The following is a 15,152-nucleotide window of genomic DNA, read 5'->3' on the forward strand; positions in this document are numbered from 1 at the left end:
AGACAGGAGTGCTAGTGATAGAAATGTCAGGTCACACCAGATGGTTGGTAGACTGGTATGTGAATATGTTCACATTTAAAGGTCAGCAGCTACTTTGATTCCCCAGAATGGATGATGATGATCACAACATTTATTGTGTAATTTACCCTAACTCTGGGCAAGAGCAGTTCAAATATGTGGAAATATATGGAGCTAGTCTTCCTCTGAACACTACTGCACAATACAAAGCAACAAATGTGTATGGTTCTGTACTGACATTACTTTTCTAGGCCTCTGATTAATATTCTATGAAAAGTAGTTATATTTTAAGCTTTCATAGCTGGTTTTATTAGCTTTTGTTGGAATCCAAAGATTCATGAAAACAGTCAGACAAAATTAACAAAGATTTGTCAGAGCTGACAAACATCCTGGATAGGGAGATACCCTACTATAGCTGTCTTAAAATAACATTCCTATTTTGACATGTCTTCATCAGCAGTTTTCATGCAAATAATTCTCCAAATGTGCCTTCAATTAAGATATGCACATAGATTTACATGGAGTTAAGAAGACACAAATGAGACTGTTCATAAATTCAACCCTGGCTAAAATACTTAGCATTATAAACAGTGAGCATTTCATCATTTCAAACATGAAGCACTGGATTTGTGACTGCAGAGATTGTTTGATTTTTTTTTTGAATCCAAATTATATGAAGTGGCATAAATACTACCTGAATTGTAAATGTTTTAGTGCTGTCATTAGAAGAAAGCTTAATACATAGAACAATACATTACAACACACTGTCTAAGATACAAATTCCATAGAGTATATCCTGAAATGGTAAACTTCAATGGAAAAACAAAATAAAACAAAACTTTTATCTTCTGCTTATTCATTTCAGAAAGGAATCAGTGAAGAGCACAAGCTGAAACTGAATCTCATAGTCCAAATAATAACAACTCACTTTTCACTTTTTTTTCTGTGCAGATTCCATAGAGCCAAAAAGGACTGACTTTTTATTAATGTCATTAACTGAGCTAAGGGTTTAATCAGACTCTGATTTTTGTGAAAAAGAAAGAAGTCTAAAAATACTCAAAAGGAAAATACATTTTTTTCTTTCTATTTCCAGTGCAGAAAAACTACTCAGGAAGTCCTGCATCAGATTCATTGTTGCGTTTCTTTGTATATTAGAAAAGTTATATTACTACTAGCTCAAGTTCCTGAACGCAGAAGTATTTCTTACAAAAGCTGTAGCACAACTGACTTACAGTGATGGCATTTTCTGTGAAGAAAAGAAGTGAGATGTTACAAATACGTGTTGTTTGGGAAATGAAGTGGTTCAGCTGGACTCTTCTTTAGGAGCTGATGCTTTACTTGGATTTGTGATTTAACTGTTGACGTTGCCATATCCCAGTACAGGTCACCTCTTGTAAAAACAGAAGATTCATCAGTCCAGGTCATAATGCCCTCCTCTGGAACTGACTTCTGTGCTTTACCAAGACTTTTCCTACATGGTTACTAGGACTGCGTCTATTATAATGTAACAGCTTAAGTTTGGAGACATACATATGACCCATTTACAGATGACATGCATATTCAGATACTATGATGCTCAGGTACTATGTTGGCCAGTTGGAGAGCCAGTCATGAGGTAGCAGAAAGACTGGGAGTTTATTTTTCCTAAAGCAAAATTTTCACAGAATCTTTATTGTAAGTTTCTCTGTATGAGATCAATGAGGTGATAGATACTAATATGGTACTAAACCCCACCAGCATTAAGTCTCCACAAAATTCCACCTCTTTTTCCCATCCTTCCCACACTTTTATGATTCAAGTTAAAATTTGTAAGAAGGAATTGTCCCTGGAGCCACGCAAGGCAGACACACTCCACTCTCTACCCATCAGAACTTGTGTAAATGTCTGCTGTTGGGCTCCCATCATGTATTTGAGCTGCAGACGTTGATGCCCCAAGCTGAATACCTTGCTCCTCATTCAAGTGCAGTCTCAGCTGGTACCCAGTGATGAACCCCCTCGCAGAGACCCCAGCTTAAAGGAATGGTGGCTTCTCTGCTCTCCTCTGCTGCTCCTGCTCTGGGCTCTGGGCTGTCAGTACAGTACAGCCAGAGCCAGCAGAGTGCATTGTACTTTGAGCTGTGTGTGTGACTCATCCCCCAGTGTGGAGTCTATCAGGAGTTACAGCATGAGCTTAGAAATAAATAAATATACAAATACATACATTTCTAGCCAGTGGCTCAGGTCTGGAGGAAAAAAAAACCATGCATACATACACACAAACACAAAAGCAAAGGTAAGTTGCTCTATCTACTCGTTTGTCTTTCTTCAAGAACCTCAGAAAGGTTTCAATTGCAGAAAATCTAGGCATACTACCTAATATCTATGCGAAACATTATGCACAGCCTCCTATTCCTGTTACAGGCAAACCAGACCAATTTCAGTGCTATTTGCATCACACAGATGGATCGGCTTGCTCAGTTTAGCTTTTGCACAAGTAGCAAATAACTGAATCATAATGCTCTGGCTGGCACTGCCCTGCCTAAATGCAAAAAAAAGGGGCTGATCCTAGACACAAGTTATGTCAGCTAGGAGTTTCAGGCTTCTAGCAAGGTTCCAGTGTGCAGGGCTGGAGTCAGGAGGTGTCTTTTCTTTAGGTGCAGACTGCCTGTGATATCAGAACAGAGAACTGGTATTTCTCCATTTTTTCACTCTTAGAGCTCAGGGACTTACCCTAAGATGCAGATTCTATCTGTCTGTTAAAATAGCTTTGATTTTCTTAAATATAATCTTAAGTCTCCTGTCTACCTGGACCGTACTTTCAATCTATCTGTCTTTACTGCCAGTAGCACAGATAGTCAAGTATCAAAAGAAGACAACTGCCAAACAACCTGCCTTTTCTGAATAGTCGTGCAGTCAATTGCTGTTTCTCAGGTCTAGAGTGGTTGCTTAGAGACTTTTGTAGCATTTGATGCAGTAATGGCAAAATATCTGTATTATGCTCTGATTGTGTTTGGAAATTATGAAGAAATTAAATATATGATGATCTAATTTTCCCACTTCTTTCAATTTTATATTCTAGTTTATTACAACAGAGAGAGTTAAAGTCAAGCTTTAATAGTTCCTTCTGTGCAAGGAGATTAGGAATGCTTTGCAGCAGACATATTCCACGTGGCTGCTATCCTTGTCCTCTCTTCTTTCTGAGAATCAACAGAATGAACTGGGTAAAAATAACTATTACCACCCCAGTTCAGACTGATCACCCCACCCACACACAAATTAATAATTTGCTGGAGCGCACACAGATCAGTCTCCTTTGTGTTAAAATTCTTCAAAACCATCTCCAGTGTCTTCTTTCTCTGTCTTCCTTATTTCTTTTTAAAAATGCATGTTTTATTTTGGTTTCCCAGTCAAGTTCATTACTTACATCAAGCACACTGTAACTGGTATCAAAAAGGTTGCAGACGGGTTTTCATTTTCACTTGCTCATAATTCCTAAATTCCCTCCAATTGGGATGAAATGTTCCGTGCTTGATCTCTGCCTTTGACTTCACCTCCTGTGAAGACAAAATAACGTCAAAGATGTTTAACTTGAATGTCTGGAACTTAAAAGAACAAAACCAAACTTCACTGTTTCCCAAGGTTGCAGTGCTTAATCATACAGTACATAAACATTATTGCTCTTCCAGTGAAATACTCATGGGAAAAATGTAGTTGTGTGCTCTTTATCAGATTTGAATCTTATCTCTGAACAATTTGATGGAAAATTTTGATTAACATCTTAGTGATAGCATTTCTGCTGAGAGGCTACTAACATGTAACTAGAACCAGCCATCTTGCTCTGCTAGAGCTCTGTGTGTGTGCATTTTTCCTTGATTTTTTTTTTATTTTAGCACCATCTGGATCCATGTCGTCTATGACGGGGGGGGGGGGGGGGGATCAAATCCTGTTAGCAACACGTCTCCCTCTTCATCTGTGCTTTTTTTTTTTTTTTTCATACATCTTGTCATGTTGCGAACACCAGAGCTTGGCGGCAGCTTTCACTCATGTAAATGATGTTTGTTCATTCAGAACAGAGAGTGATGAGTTACACAAAATAACGTCAGGACTTCAGTTTGGTTTAAGTAAGCTGTTAGCTTATTAAGCCTAGTAGTTATTACACTGTTTGGTAAACTTCACTTTATTAATTGTGGTAAGTGTTTCTGTTGCCACTTGGAAAGGTCAGGCTGCTACTTTTATGCCTTCTTCATTAGCAAAGATTTGTCTGGGTAAGGTGGAATTAAGGAGAGGAGCCGAAAATGAGTGTATCTATTATCTCAGCTGGTTAAAGAGTCATCTCTGCAGGCACTTACGACAACTGCAGATTTGCCTTGGCCGAAAGAATAGTGATCATGCTTAAGCTTTGGCATCTGTGATTGCACGGATGTGGAAAAAGAAAAGCCACTGGGATAAGAAAATATGATTTTTCTTAAGTGAAAAAGAGCTCTGAAAGAGAGAGAGAAGGAGGGAGAGAGAGAGAGAGAGAGAGAGAAAGGGAGAGGGAGAGGGAGAGGATAAAATTAAGATAGCAACCCGCCACTATGGGTCACTGCATGTTAGTTTATGGGCCACTTCTCCCAAGCAGATGCTGTGTTGCAACATGAAGCACAAACAGTTCCTGCTGCTCAGGAGCCCACCGGTTTGCTCCACCTTCCATAGGTTCCCACCTCACAGCAATTGACACTACGCACCTCCATTTTAAGCCCATTTCCATTAGCTTCTAGCAATGCACACCTCTCATGCTTACAAGCACCATGGCTCGAAGGCTTCACTGGCACAAGCATCACAAAAAACATATTTCATTGCTGGAAGCTGCAAGAATGAAGAAAAACTTGGAAGCATAACACCTTTCAAGGCCTCTGCCGAGGAGAAGGCCAACGGTGGTACCCCGTGGTGCCAGCTCTGCTGTCCTTGAGGAGCGCCCTTTCCTCCACAGGCTGCTGCAGGGGGCAGATATAAATATCTGCCCTCTGTGGGGGAAAAGCCACCATCCCACACCCACGGCCCCTTGCCAGACCCCGAGCTGTGTGGCTTTCTTGGCCACGTCCCTGAGTGGTCGCACAAGCAACCCTACGTGGCCGGTAGGTTGGCAACAGCCCTCCCGTGCTGCCACAGCCCTGCCCACGGAAGGCAGGCAGAGCACCAGCGTGCAGTCGCCTTCCCCCCGAGAATGGAGCCTGAACTTTGGAACAAATTTGAATTTCTGAGAAATACAAATTGCCACAGACGCGTTCATTTTGAATGCAGTCCCAGCAACCTCAAAGGTTCTTCTGAACCGAACTATGGAGAAAGGAGGAACAGAGGTTTATTTGCCTTTCTTTCCCCCAAGGTGATCGGGATGAGCACAAGAGCAGCTTTGAATACACGAGCAGGCTGGGATTCAGACGAACAAGCTCCAATCCCTTTGTGCTAGCAGAGTTGTATAAACGCCTTCATTTAACTATAATCCCACCCTGGTGCCCAGACATGGCGGTGCCACTTGCTTTTCTAAGTGCGTGTCAGATCACTCTCAGACTGGTTGCGGATGGACTTACACATTTGCTTTCTGTCTTGCTTCCCACAGCATCTCAGTGATCTGGTGGAATAGGACTGGGCTAAAAATGACATTTTTTCTCTATTCTTTGGCTGTAAAATCCTTTCACCTTCCTTAATAGGGTGGCACTGGGACTATTTCAAGGCTTTGTTACACAAAATACCAAGGACACACTGCCAGAGAATAGCCAACAAGGTTAGCATCCAGGTCTGGCCTGGTGACATCTGAGGCTGAGCCCAGCTCTAACCTTCCTTCTTTGGGGCAGAAACACCACCACCTCGGGCCCAGCAAACCCGACCCTACAGCAGCAGCATCTCAGCTTTTCCCTGGGCAGCATCTCCATAGGGAGGGATGGGCACGCTGGTGGCACCAAGGCAGGTCCACAGTGCAGGAGCCAAGCGTGCAGCCAGCAGTGCAGGGCCTGGCGCACGACAGGAGGGCTGTAGAGCTCGAAAGACAGAAAGTTTGCTATCTTTGGAAATGCAAGGCTGAGCATCAGTTTCTTAATCAGCAGTTACAGCTGCTGTCAACTGCCTTCCTGGGGACCCCCTGCTGCCGGTGGAAGCGATATAGGGAATATTTTGCCATGAGAAGATCACCTCTTAAAGGGGAACACAAAGCTCGTCACCATCCCTCAGCTGCAGGGTCAAAGCCTTTTGCACACTGGTCTCAGAGCACTGCAAAAATGGAGTAGCCTTGTAAGCAGTAGAGAAATCCTATCCTTTCTATACTACCATTTTATTCAGCATATACATGAATGATTAATTTCGGCTGAATAGCTTGTGGGGTACCCATGAGTACACCATTTATTTCCCTTATATCATTAAATATTGAAACAAACATGCCCTCCCTTCCCACCATGTTAGGCTTTTGTCACAAGCTTTTGAATGCTGCAAGCATTTGAAATGTAAGTAGGCACTGATGAAGTCAAAATATTTTTTGCATGTTTTCCCCCCGCCATTAGTTACTGTGTGCAAACAGACCACGAACTCCTGAGGGCCTGGGTAGTCTCAGATGGAGCCACACATCAGCAGGACTCCTGCTGCCAAAGGTCTTGTCCCAGCTGCAGCAGGGCTGTTTATCTTCAAACCTGAAGCTCCGGTGATGTTTAACAACCCAGCGTGCCCTATGCAAACACACAGGAAGCTATTAAGGAAAGGGAAATATTGTGGGTCCCAGAAGCTGAGGCCCCGACTCCTCTCCATGGATGTGCAAAAGAAACACGAGTGGGAGGAGCATCATGGTCAGGGACTGCAGGATGCAGGCCCAGACCTCTCAGCTGGGAGTCAGGGGCAATCATCAACCATTTGCTGATGATGGCAACACTGATAAACTCAAATCTTGGGACATCTAATCTCTGGGAGGAATGAACTTGAATGAGATAAATGTTCTTGCACTTACAAAGCATTTTTGCAATTAATTGCCCAAGTGCCCCTGGGAAATGGGAAATCAGTTTCCTCAATTTATTGGAAAGACAGCTAAATCAGGACTATTCGGAGATGTAAGAGCTCAGAGTAAATTGAATTGAGAAAAGGCAATGTACCAGCGCCTGATTGTGCATCTGATCCTTGCTGCCCCAGCAATGCCTTTCAGCCCAGGGGTGCCTGCACGACCAGGAACACAGCCCTGGCTGGCCCTGAAACACTGTTTGCTCCTTGCCCCCAAACCCCGATGGCCAGTGGCTCTGTCCCTGCTGATGGGTCAGGAGATGCTAGCCCTGGTCCTGCAAACTCCAGAGGAGTTTGATGCAGCCAGCATGCAGTTATCAAGGCAGCAAGCATCGATAAGCTACCACTTGATATTTGTCATAAGTAGTTTTTATTCAGTGTTTCTAACCACCTTCCTGGTACAAGGAGGAACATGACTCTGAAAATGTTGTAAGCAAATCATTAGTATAAGGTGAGACCTGAATGTTGAGACGGATATTGAGAAGTGGCAGAGTTTTTCTGTTTTTCAGTTAATGAAGATCAAAACTTCTGAAGTTTAAAGCAGTCACTTAAACCTTGTTAATAACTTAAAACATCATTGGTGCATTTTTTTTTAAAGATTGCAGCCTTTTATTTCATATGTTATTTGAAAAAACGGGCTACATATAAACGTCATGAGGTGTAATTTTCAACTCCAGCTGAACTTCAGAACAGGAGAAAATTGCAAGCAAATTAAATCAGCACCTTTCATTACTGCAGGTGCAGGAGCCTGCCATGCTCCACCAGGATCTCCAAAACCAGAGGTTCAGGCCATTGGAAGTAGACAAAGTATTACAGAGACACATGCTTGAGCCTTAAAGTTCTCAAAGCTGAAAGGCTCTTATAAGAAATCCTTCGTATTTAGAGTTTTAGTTTGTTTTCCTAGCATTTCCTCCCCAGAATGCTCCTGATTCTTAGCAAACTTGAAAGTCTTGCACCATTGATTAGTTTCTAATTTGTATTAGCTAGTGATAAGGTTACACCAACACTACTGGAGTATAAGTATTACAATCGCTCACTTTGGCCTCATACTAAAAAAAGGAAAGAAGGAGAAGCTGGCATTCCTAAGGTCAAGAATGTAAACATATATTTAAAAGAACCATAGCTGCTTTCTTAAGGATAAATATATATATTACTACACTATTTTTACATAGCTACCACCCCTCTAGACATCACTGCAATACAGGTAGATACTACAGACTTCCTCAGAAATCCTGCTGTCTCAATGAATCGGAGAGAAATGCTTTCTATAAAACTATACTTTCTTCAAATTCTTGCTTCAAAATCCTCACAGAATAATATTTTTTACCTTCTTTTTTCTTTAAGATCTCATTCCAAATTTTGAAGAGGTATGTCATTGTCCAATCCAGCTCTCTGTTTTATTAAGGGAGCAGCTTTTGGCTTTATTAAGCTTTACTGGATAGTTCTTTGGATTACAAAGCCTGGCAGATCAGCATGTCATTGGGTGCCAGTCTATAAATGTGGCTCTGTGCACACTATTTTTGGAGACATGGCAAGGTAATTCAGGCCCTCAGTGAGCTCTTTTGACATGAAGTCATTGGGTAACAACAGATCATGGCAATTTCTGTCTGTACTAACACGGCTAAAACGTAGTGCAGAGTGGATGAAGAGTTGTGTCAGTGCTACCAGTATGTCAGCATATAAGTTGTTCTCTTCAAGAGAGAAAGGGCGTATTCAAATAGAGGATTATTGGTTTAGGTTTGTCCCTTTTTAAAGCAAGTTCTCAGAAATTTGATTGAATCTCAGTAGAGCTTGATTTCTGCAAGGGAACCAGTACATCTGCCAGGAGCTTCTCTGTTAGCAAGTTAGCATTGTCAGGTTAATGTAACTCAATTATGAGTACTGAACAGAAAGCATTTAGAAACGAAGTCACAACTGAACAGCCAACGTGCCTACAAGTGACAGAAGCAGAACAGTTCCATCAACTTGAGCAATAAACCAAAGCCCATTCGTGAAAGCAGTGGGTGTCTTGCCCGAATAAACAGTGCAGGATTAGACTCTATTGCACTTCATGCCAACACTAGCTAGAAACATAGAACAGATGTCAAGTAAATAGGGAAGTGTGGGACAAAACAGAAATAATTGTAAAAATGTGCCCAAGGATAAAATAAATTGATCCTAAGACACTAACAAACATTCTTGTATGAGACAAAATGAGTCTTTGTACTGGTTTGGCTTTTATTTTCTTGCTAATATTGCATAACAGAACTACACTGGCATGATGAGGAGGGGGGATAATAAAATAACTTATCAATGCACTATTAACTCTACATGCTCTTACCTAATAATAAGATATTGATGTCTCCTTTAATGCATGTCCCATTGTTGAGAACTTTCTCATTACCCTGAAGTAGCATACACAAAATGGCTTTTTTAATATACTCATGGCCATGAATGTTTGGTGCTAAAGACTTGCTTAAATGGTCAAAGATATCCTATTTAAGAAACAGCAAACACTTACATTGCACATTACCAACATTAGAATGGAATCTCATTATCCATTAGCTGGTATTAGTGCAATTTATAACTTACTTTAGTCTGAGCTTTGCAGAATTTCTTGATCTTTGCCACATCATCAACTGAGAATGTGGGTGCTATTTTGTTGCTCGTCAGTTTGATATTATCAGCCAGCATTATTGTCCCGGGTATTTTCCTTCAGATTAAGAGAAATGTCATGAGATTAACTATTATATAGGTTAACTATTAAATACATACTGGACCATTGTTTTCATGACACTGAAAGCTGCTTAGGAAAGACAATGTACAAGTGGAATCAAATTCAAAGAAATTATTAGGTTTATCCATTTTACTATGGCTTAGCAAGTGAAATCCACACTAAAAGAGGATTTAAGGAAGTTTCAACATCAGAATTCAAAAGAACCAGAATGACGCAGTACAGCTGCAGAGCACCGGGGATTTCCTTCTTTCCTTATCCCTAAATGCTAGTGGATTGGATATCTGTATTCGGTGAAGCGTGGGACAGCCCACCAAAGGATATATTTCGGAGTTAGGGCTAACTTTGAGGGAACAAGAGAGGACAATTGATTTTTTGCTTTGTTTGCAAAAGGCTGGTCGGGCTACTGGGCTTTGTCAGACGCTCTCCCAAACACTGATCGGACAAGTCTGGTAAACCCCGCGGGGTGAGAAAAAATAATCATCTTGGAAACTTAATTTGTAAAACAGAAAGCAGGGAAATGCCACCTCAGCTTCTGCTTTGTGACACCATCAGCCTGCTCGGGCATTGAGCTTGGGGGAACTGGCTCTTGGCATCCAGGCTCTCCCAGACAGACCCAGCACATCGCCCTTTCAAACAGGAACCAAGCCCAGTTTCTGGCTCCAAAACATATGGGGTCTTGGCGAGTGGGTCCTTAAGAGAAAACTCTCAAGGCTTTTTGGTAATGATTGATCTATTTGACACCATGATCCTGATGAAAAGCTGCTTTGCTGATGCACCCAGCTGCAATGCCATCCGGCAATGCCTTGGGAAGGGCTGGTCGGCCAAAATCACCTGCATGCAAGGAGATGTTTGTGAGTGTGTATTCCTCCTGCACATTCTCCAAAATAAATTAATTTTAATGTAAGTACCTTCCATGCAGTCTGTGCAATGTGGTAAGCACTGGTTGCTCTTGGGATGGGTGATATTCGGGTATTTCCTCGCTTGGGTCAATGAGGGTGGACGTCGGCTCCCATAGTTGCAGTCACACAACCGTATGGCAAGGAAGGGAGCAGAGCATACGATGGCATTTCAGCTGCCTGTATTGTTATTTCCATGCCCTTACTACCCTGACCTGGAGCTCACCCCAGAATATAACAACCCCAAGCCTGGAGGATACCCTCCCGCAGGGACAAGTGCTGTCTCCCTTCTTCGGGGCAGGACCAGCGACACCAGCAGCACAGACAGAAAGCACCACACTAACACTCGCTGATTAAAACCCCCGACAAGTGGTGCATATTGCCTTTACACAGCTGAGAGAAAAAACACAGACGGAGCTACAACAAAGCTTAAATCCAAAATAATTACATTTTGTCACAATTCCTTCCACACGGCCCAAGCTACCAAGGAAGCGAGCTGCTGGCGTAGGAGGAGAGACATGATTTGCTCCACAGCTTCCTTCAATCCCAACACGACCATTTCCAAACGTTTGAAATAGGGAGAGACTAAATCTTTTAATGCTCTCTGAAAAGCAATCAGCTCACCGAATGCATCATTCAACAGCCTCCAATATAAAATAATTAAACCATGAAAAGCTGCTACAGTAATCTTACTTTAAAATCCTAAATTCCTTTACATTTTGAGGATCTGATGGCATTGACTACAGTCAGGCACAGGCAGCCAGCTTCTCCCCACTCAGCTACACGCACCTCTTCCACTCCCTGAGCAGAGACAGCTTAACTTTATGAAGATTTGTTGTTGCAGCAGAACTATCCAGGAGATACAGCTAAATCCAAATTCATTTCGTTTCCAGCCAAATTAGATTTTGATGCAGGTCGCCAGAAGCTAATCTTTCATCTCTATTTTTCATACATGAAAATGAAAAAAAAAATCAGATTCAAAAGCATTTATCATACTAAATAGAATTAAATCAAATGGAGAATTGCATGAAGAAGCTCAGTTAAAACAATCAAATTTAAAAGCCCTTTACCTGTGTGAATATAATCTTTGATTTCTTAGAAGAGAAAAAAACATTATTAAGCAAAGTTGAAAGGGAGGCTGGATCAGCCCTTTCCCGTTTCCCTGCTCTTGAACTGTCAGTCTGTCTTCACAAACAGATTTTGCTTCCTGTCTGTCAGGCAGGTTCACTTACTTGCTCTCGCACACTAGAAAAACTCGTGTTTTCGGTATTGCAGAAGTGCTCGAGCTGCACAGAAAGTAGCAGGCAAGTAGCAGATTTTTTATTCATGATTTTTTTTACTTACATGCATATGCACACATACATTCAGGTGCACACACATACGCACACCTGCAGTCGGTAATGCAACACAGCTTTAGCAGAAAATGAGCTAATCAGGGGCCAGCCAGCTTTTATTGATGCTCTGACTTTTAAAGAGCTCTCATCTCAAACAGCTTGTGGTAAGCATTAAAAATTAAGAAATTGCAAAGCCTTCTAGACGAATCCTATTTAAAATTGTATCAGAAATAATATTTCAGCAAAATTAAAGGAATTATAATCTATTTTTTCAAAAAAAAAAATCCAACTCTTCCATTACATCAATTAAAATGCATTTATGGACTTGGCTTGCGGCAAAATTGAGAGCAATAAACTGTGGCTGCTATGGAGAATGGCTCTCTGGAAACAATTTTCCTGATGTATAACACAGGCCTAAGAGGCTCAATAATGTCTTGGGTCAGAATTTGCTGATGAACATTGTCTCAATTTCTTGGCTGGAATCCCCTTTAGCTTCAAAAGATCCTATTTCATTTCAGGGTGAATTTTGTCAGAGGAAGAAATGCAGAAACTCACGCAGTAAGTTTGGTTTCACAAAGAACTTGAGAGGTGCTGAGGTTGTGGTCCAGGACAATGTTTATGTTGATCCTTGTATTTGGGACTTTTCCTTCAGAACCATGTGAATGAGTGGGTATAAAGTGCCTCTCTTAGAACTGGGAGGGCTTTTTTCTCTCCAGTCATACAATCGGAGAATCATCTAGGTTGGAAAATACCTTCAAGATCATCCAACCATCAACCTGACCTACTGAGTCCTAGCGCTAAACCATGTCCCTTAGTGCCACATCCATGTGTCTCGGGCTGGGCCACCGTGGCTTCTCCTAGGCTTGCTTTTATTCTGTGTGTGGGTCCTTTGCACTCGGAGATGGCAGTGTGGCAGAGGGGCCTCTCCTCTCTCTTAGAAAGTTCCTCCTCACTACTGGTTTGCCACACTTCAAACATAAGACTTTCCAAAAGAAATTTCAAGGTTAAACCTTGTATATGTAAATTCATGGCTCCGGGAAGATTCTGGATCAGCCTTACAGTTTCAAGCATAAGAGTAAGAACCTGAGACCTAAATATATTCCTTTTCACTTATGTTATGCCCTTTAATTTTTCTATTTAAAGCCATCAGTTGGAATTATATCAATTTTCATGGATCATCTATATGGTTTTATTCAGGTAGATATTTTTTCTTATAAAAACACTGGTTTAAGGAAATATGAACACAAGCTATTTGGCCAAGTTACAAAAATCAAATTCCAGCTGCTAGCTATCAAAGATAAATGAAGTGATATGTGCTTGTGAAACTGAACTCCATGCAGCTAGATGGTAGCTGGGGGTGACTCAGTATTCCCCAGAGTGGGGAAAAAACGAACTGCTTTCAGGGAGGTAGGAGCAAAAATACCATGCCGTACAGTGGGCTTGGGGATGGGTTGATTTTTCATATGAGGAACTGGGAAAGAAGTACTTTTTTTACTGTTTTGTACTGTTTTGTTGCTCTCTCAGTTTTGTATGCTTGGTCCACTGCACTCCCGCGGAGGTTCAGTTTCCAAGTTCGAGCTTTTGGCACTGCACAAGCAAATCAGATTGAGCTCTGTAAAGCTCAAAGCTCAATTCACGGGGAGATTCCATGACTTCACACTTTCTTCTTTCAAGAAGAATAAAATAAAGCAGTATTAGAAAAGAATCAAAAGAAGAAACAATATGTACCTAAGATTGTACCTAAGATTTTTTTAGATTTTTTTTTTCCTCAGGAAGGAAAAAAGGCTATTGGAAAGCTTACTGGATAGGTAAGAGAAGAGTGCTTAACTGTCATTGGCTTTCATTGCAGGAAACAGAAAAGATAAACATTCAAGAAATCAATAGTAAGGCAAGAGGATGTCCATGACATAGATGTAGACATGCTTTTCTCTATTGCAGTCCCACTAATTTGTTAACAAAGGGAGAAATGCTAATCCAGTACGATTTTCCAGACTGTTTGAGGAACAAGAATACCCTTTGTCTTCAGGAGGAACGTGGAGGGATGGCTACCAGGATGGCCCATGCTTCGCCTGCCAGGAACAGAAGCTGTCTGGCACTAGCATTTGTGATCATTTCTATCTGTCAGATGTTTCTCCTGTTTGCAGATCTGCAGTTAAACAAATAAGGTTAGTCAAGATATATGCAGTACTTCAGGGCTCTGCCAGTGTCGACCCATTAGAGTTTCCTCCTGCTTTCTGTTTGCATGAACCCACTGGAAACCGGGCCCTGGCAACCTGCCTCGCCGACCCCTGTATTCATTAAGAGTAATTGTTGATGCTGTATAATGGAACAGCAGCAGCGGAATTAAAACAGATCCTTCTTGTGGCAGCGCATTTATGGGATTGGCAATGAGTCCTGATGAGTTCCCTGACCCCATCTGTCTTTCTCCACCACCCCTACTGCAGGTTTCATCTCCCAGCAGCCATGTGCCGGTCTGACCCTGTGTGGCACGTACAAGTACTACACGAAGCAAGAGCACGCTTCCCTCCGCTTCCTTGCCACCTCCTCAGACTTGGCATCTTAAATGTGTTTTCTCCTTCCTCCCGGTTTTGTTCTTTTGTTCTTCTTCCTCCTACCCCAGACTCCCTCAGAGGAATGGTTTTCATTTAATCCAAGCGTGTTTGGCACCAGATTCCTTTTGTCCCGCCTGCGAGTCAAGGGCATTTTGAGGTCTCGTTGAGCAATACATAAGGACTTGGGTCATATTTCTATTGCTCACATTGTGGTGGCCTGGATGCCCATCTTGAGCTTTCCACCTTTGGAATTTCACAGCGAGAATGGGGAGAAAGACAGCCCTCTGTCAAACCCACTCTTCACATCAGCTCTTCACTGTGTTGAGTGAAAATGGGTAGCAATGCTTTATCCTAGCAAAGGATAAGCACCGGTTCTTGGCAACTGAATAAAAACATAAATACTGTCAACATTCAACAAAAACTGGCCTTGTTTGAGCATAGAGAGGGAAAAAAAATATATATATGTATGCAGAATAAAATTAATCTTGACTTTTTGAGCAACCACCAGAGTTGCCATTTCAATGCCCACCATACAAGCAGAGGCAGTGTTTAGCAAGGGATCCCAAGGGAATCCCTAAAAACCATGCTGGCGTGGGAGCAAGGCTGCCAGGGAGCTGGTCCAGCAGCGCCGAGGGCCTGG

Source organism: Anser brachyrhynchus, assembly GCF_964034855.1.
Source record: "Anser brachyrhynchus genome assembly, chromosome: 2".
Classification (NCBI taxonomy): domain Eukaryota; kingdom Metazoa; phylum Chordata; class Aves; order Anseriformes; family Anatidae; genus Anser; species Anser brachyrhynchus.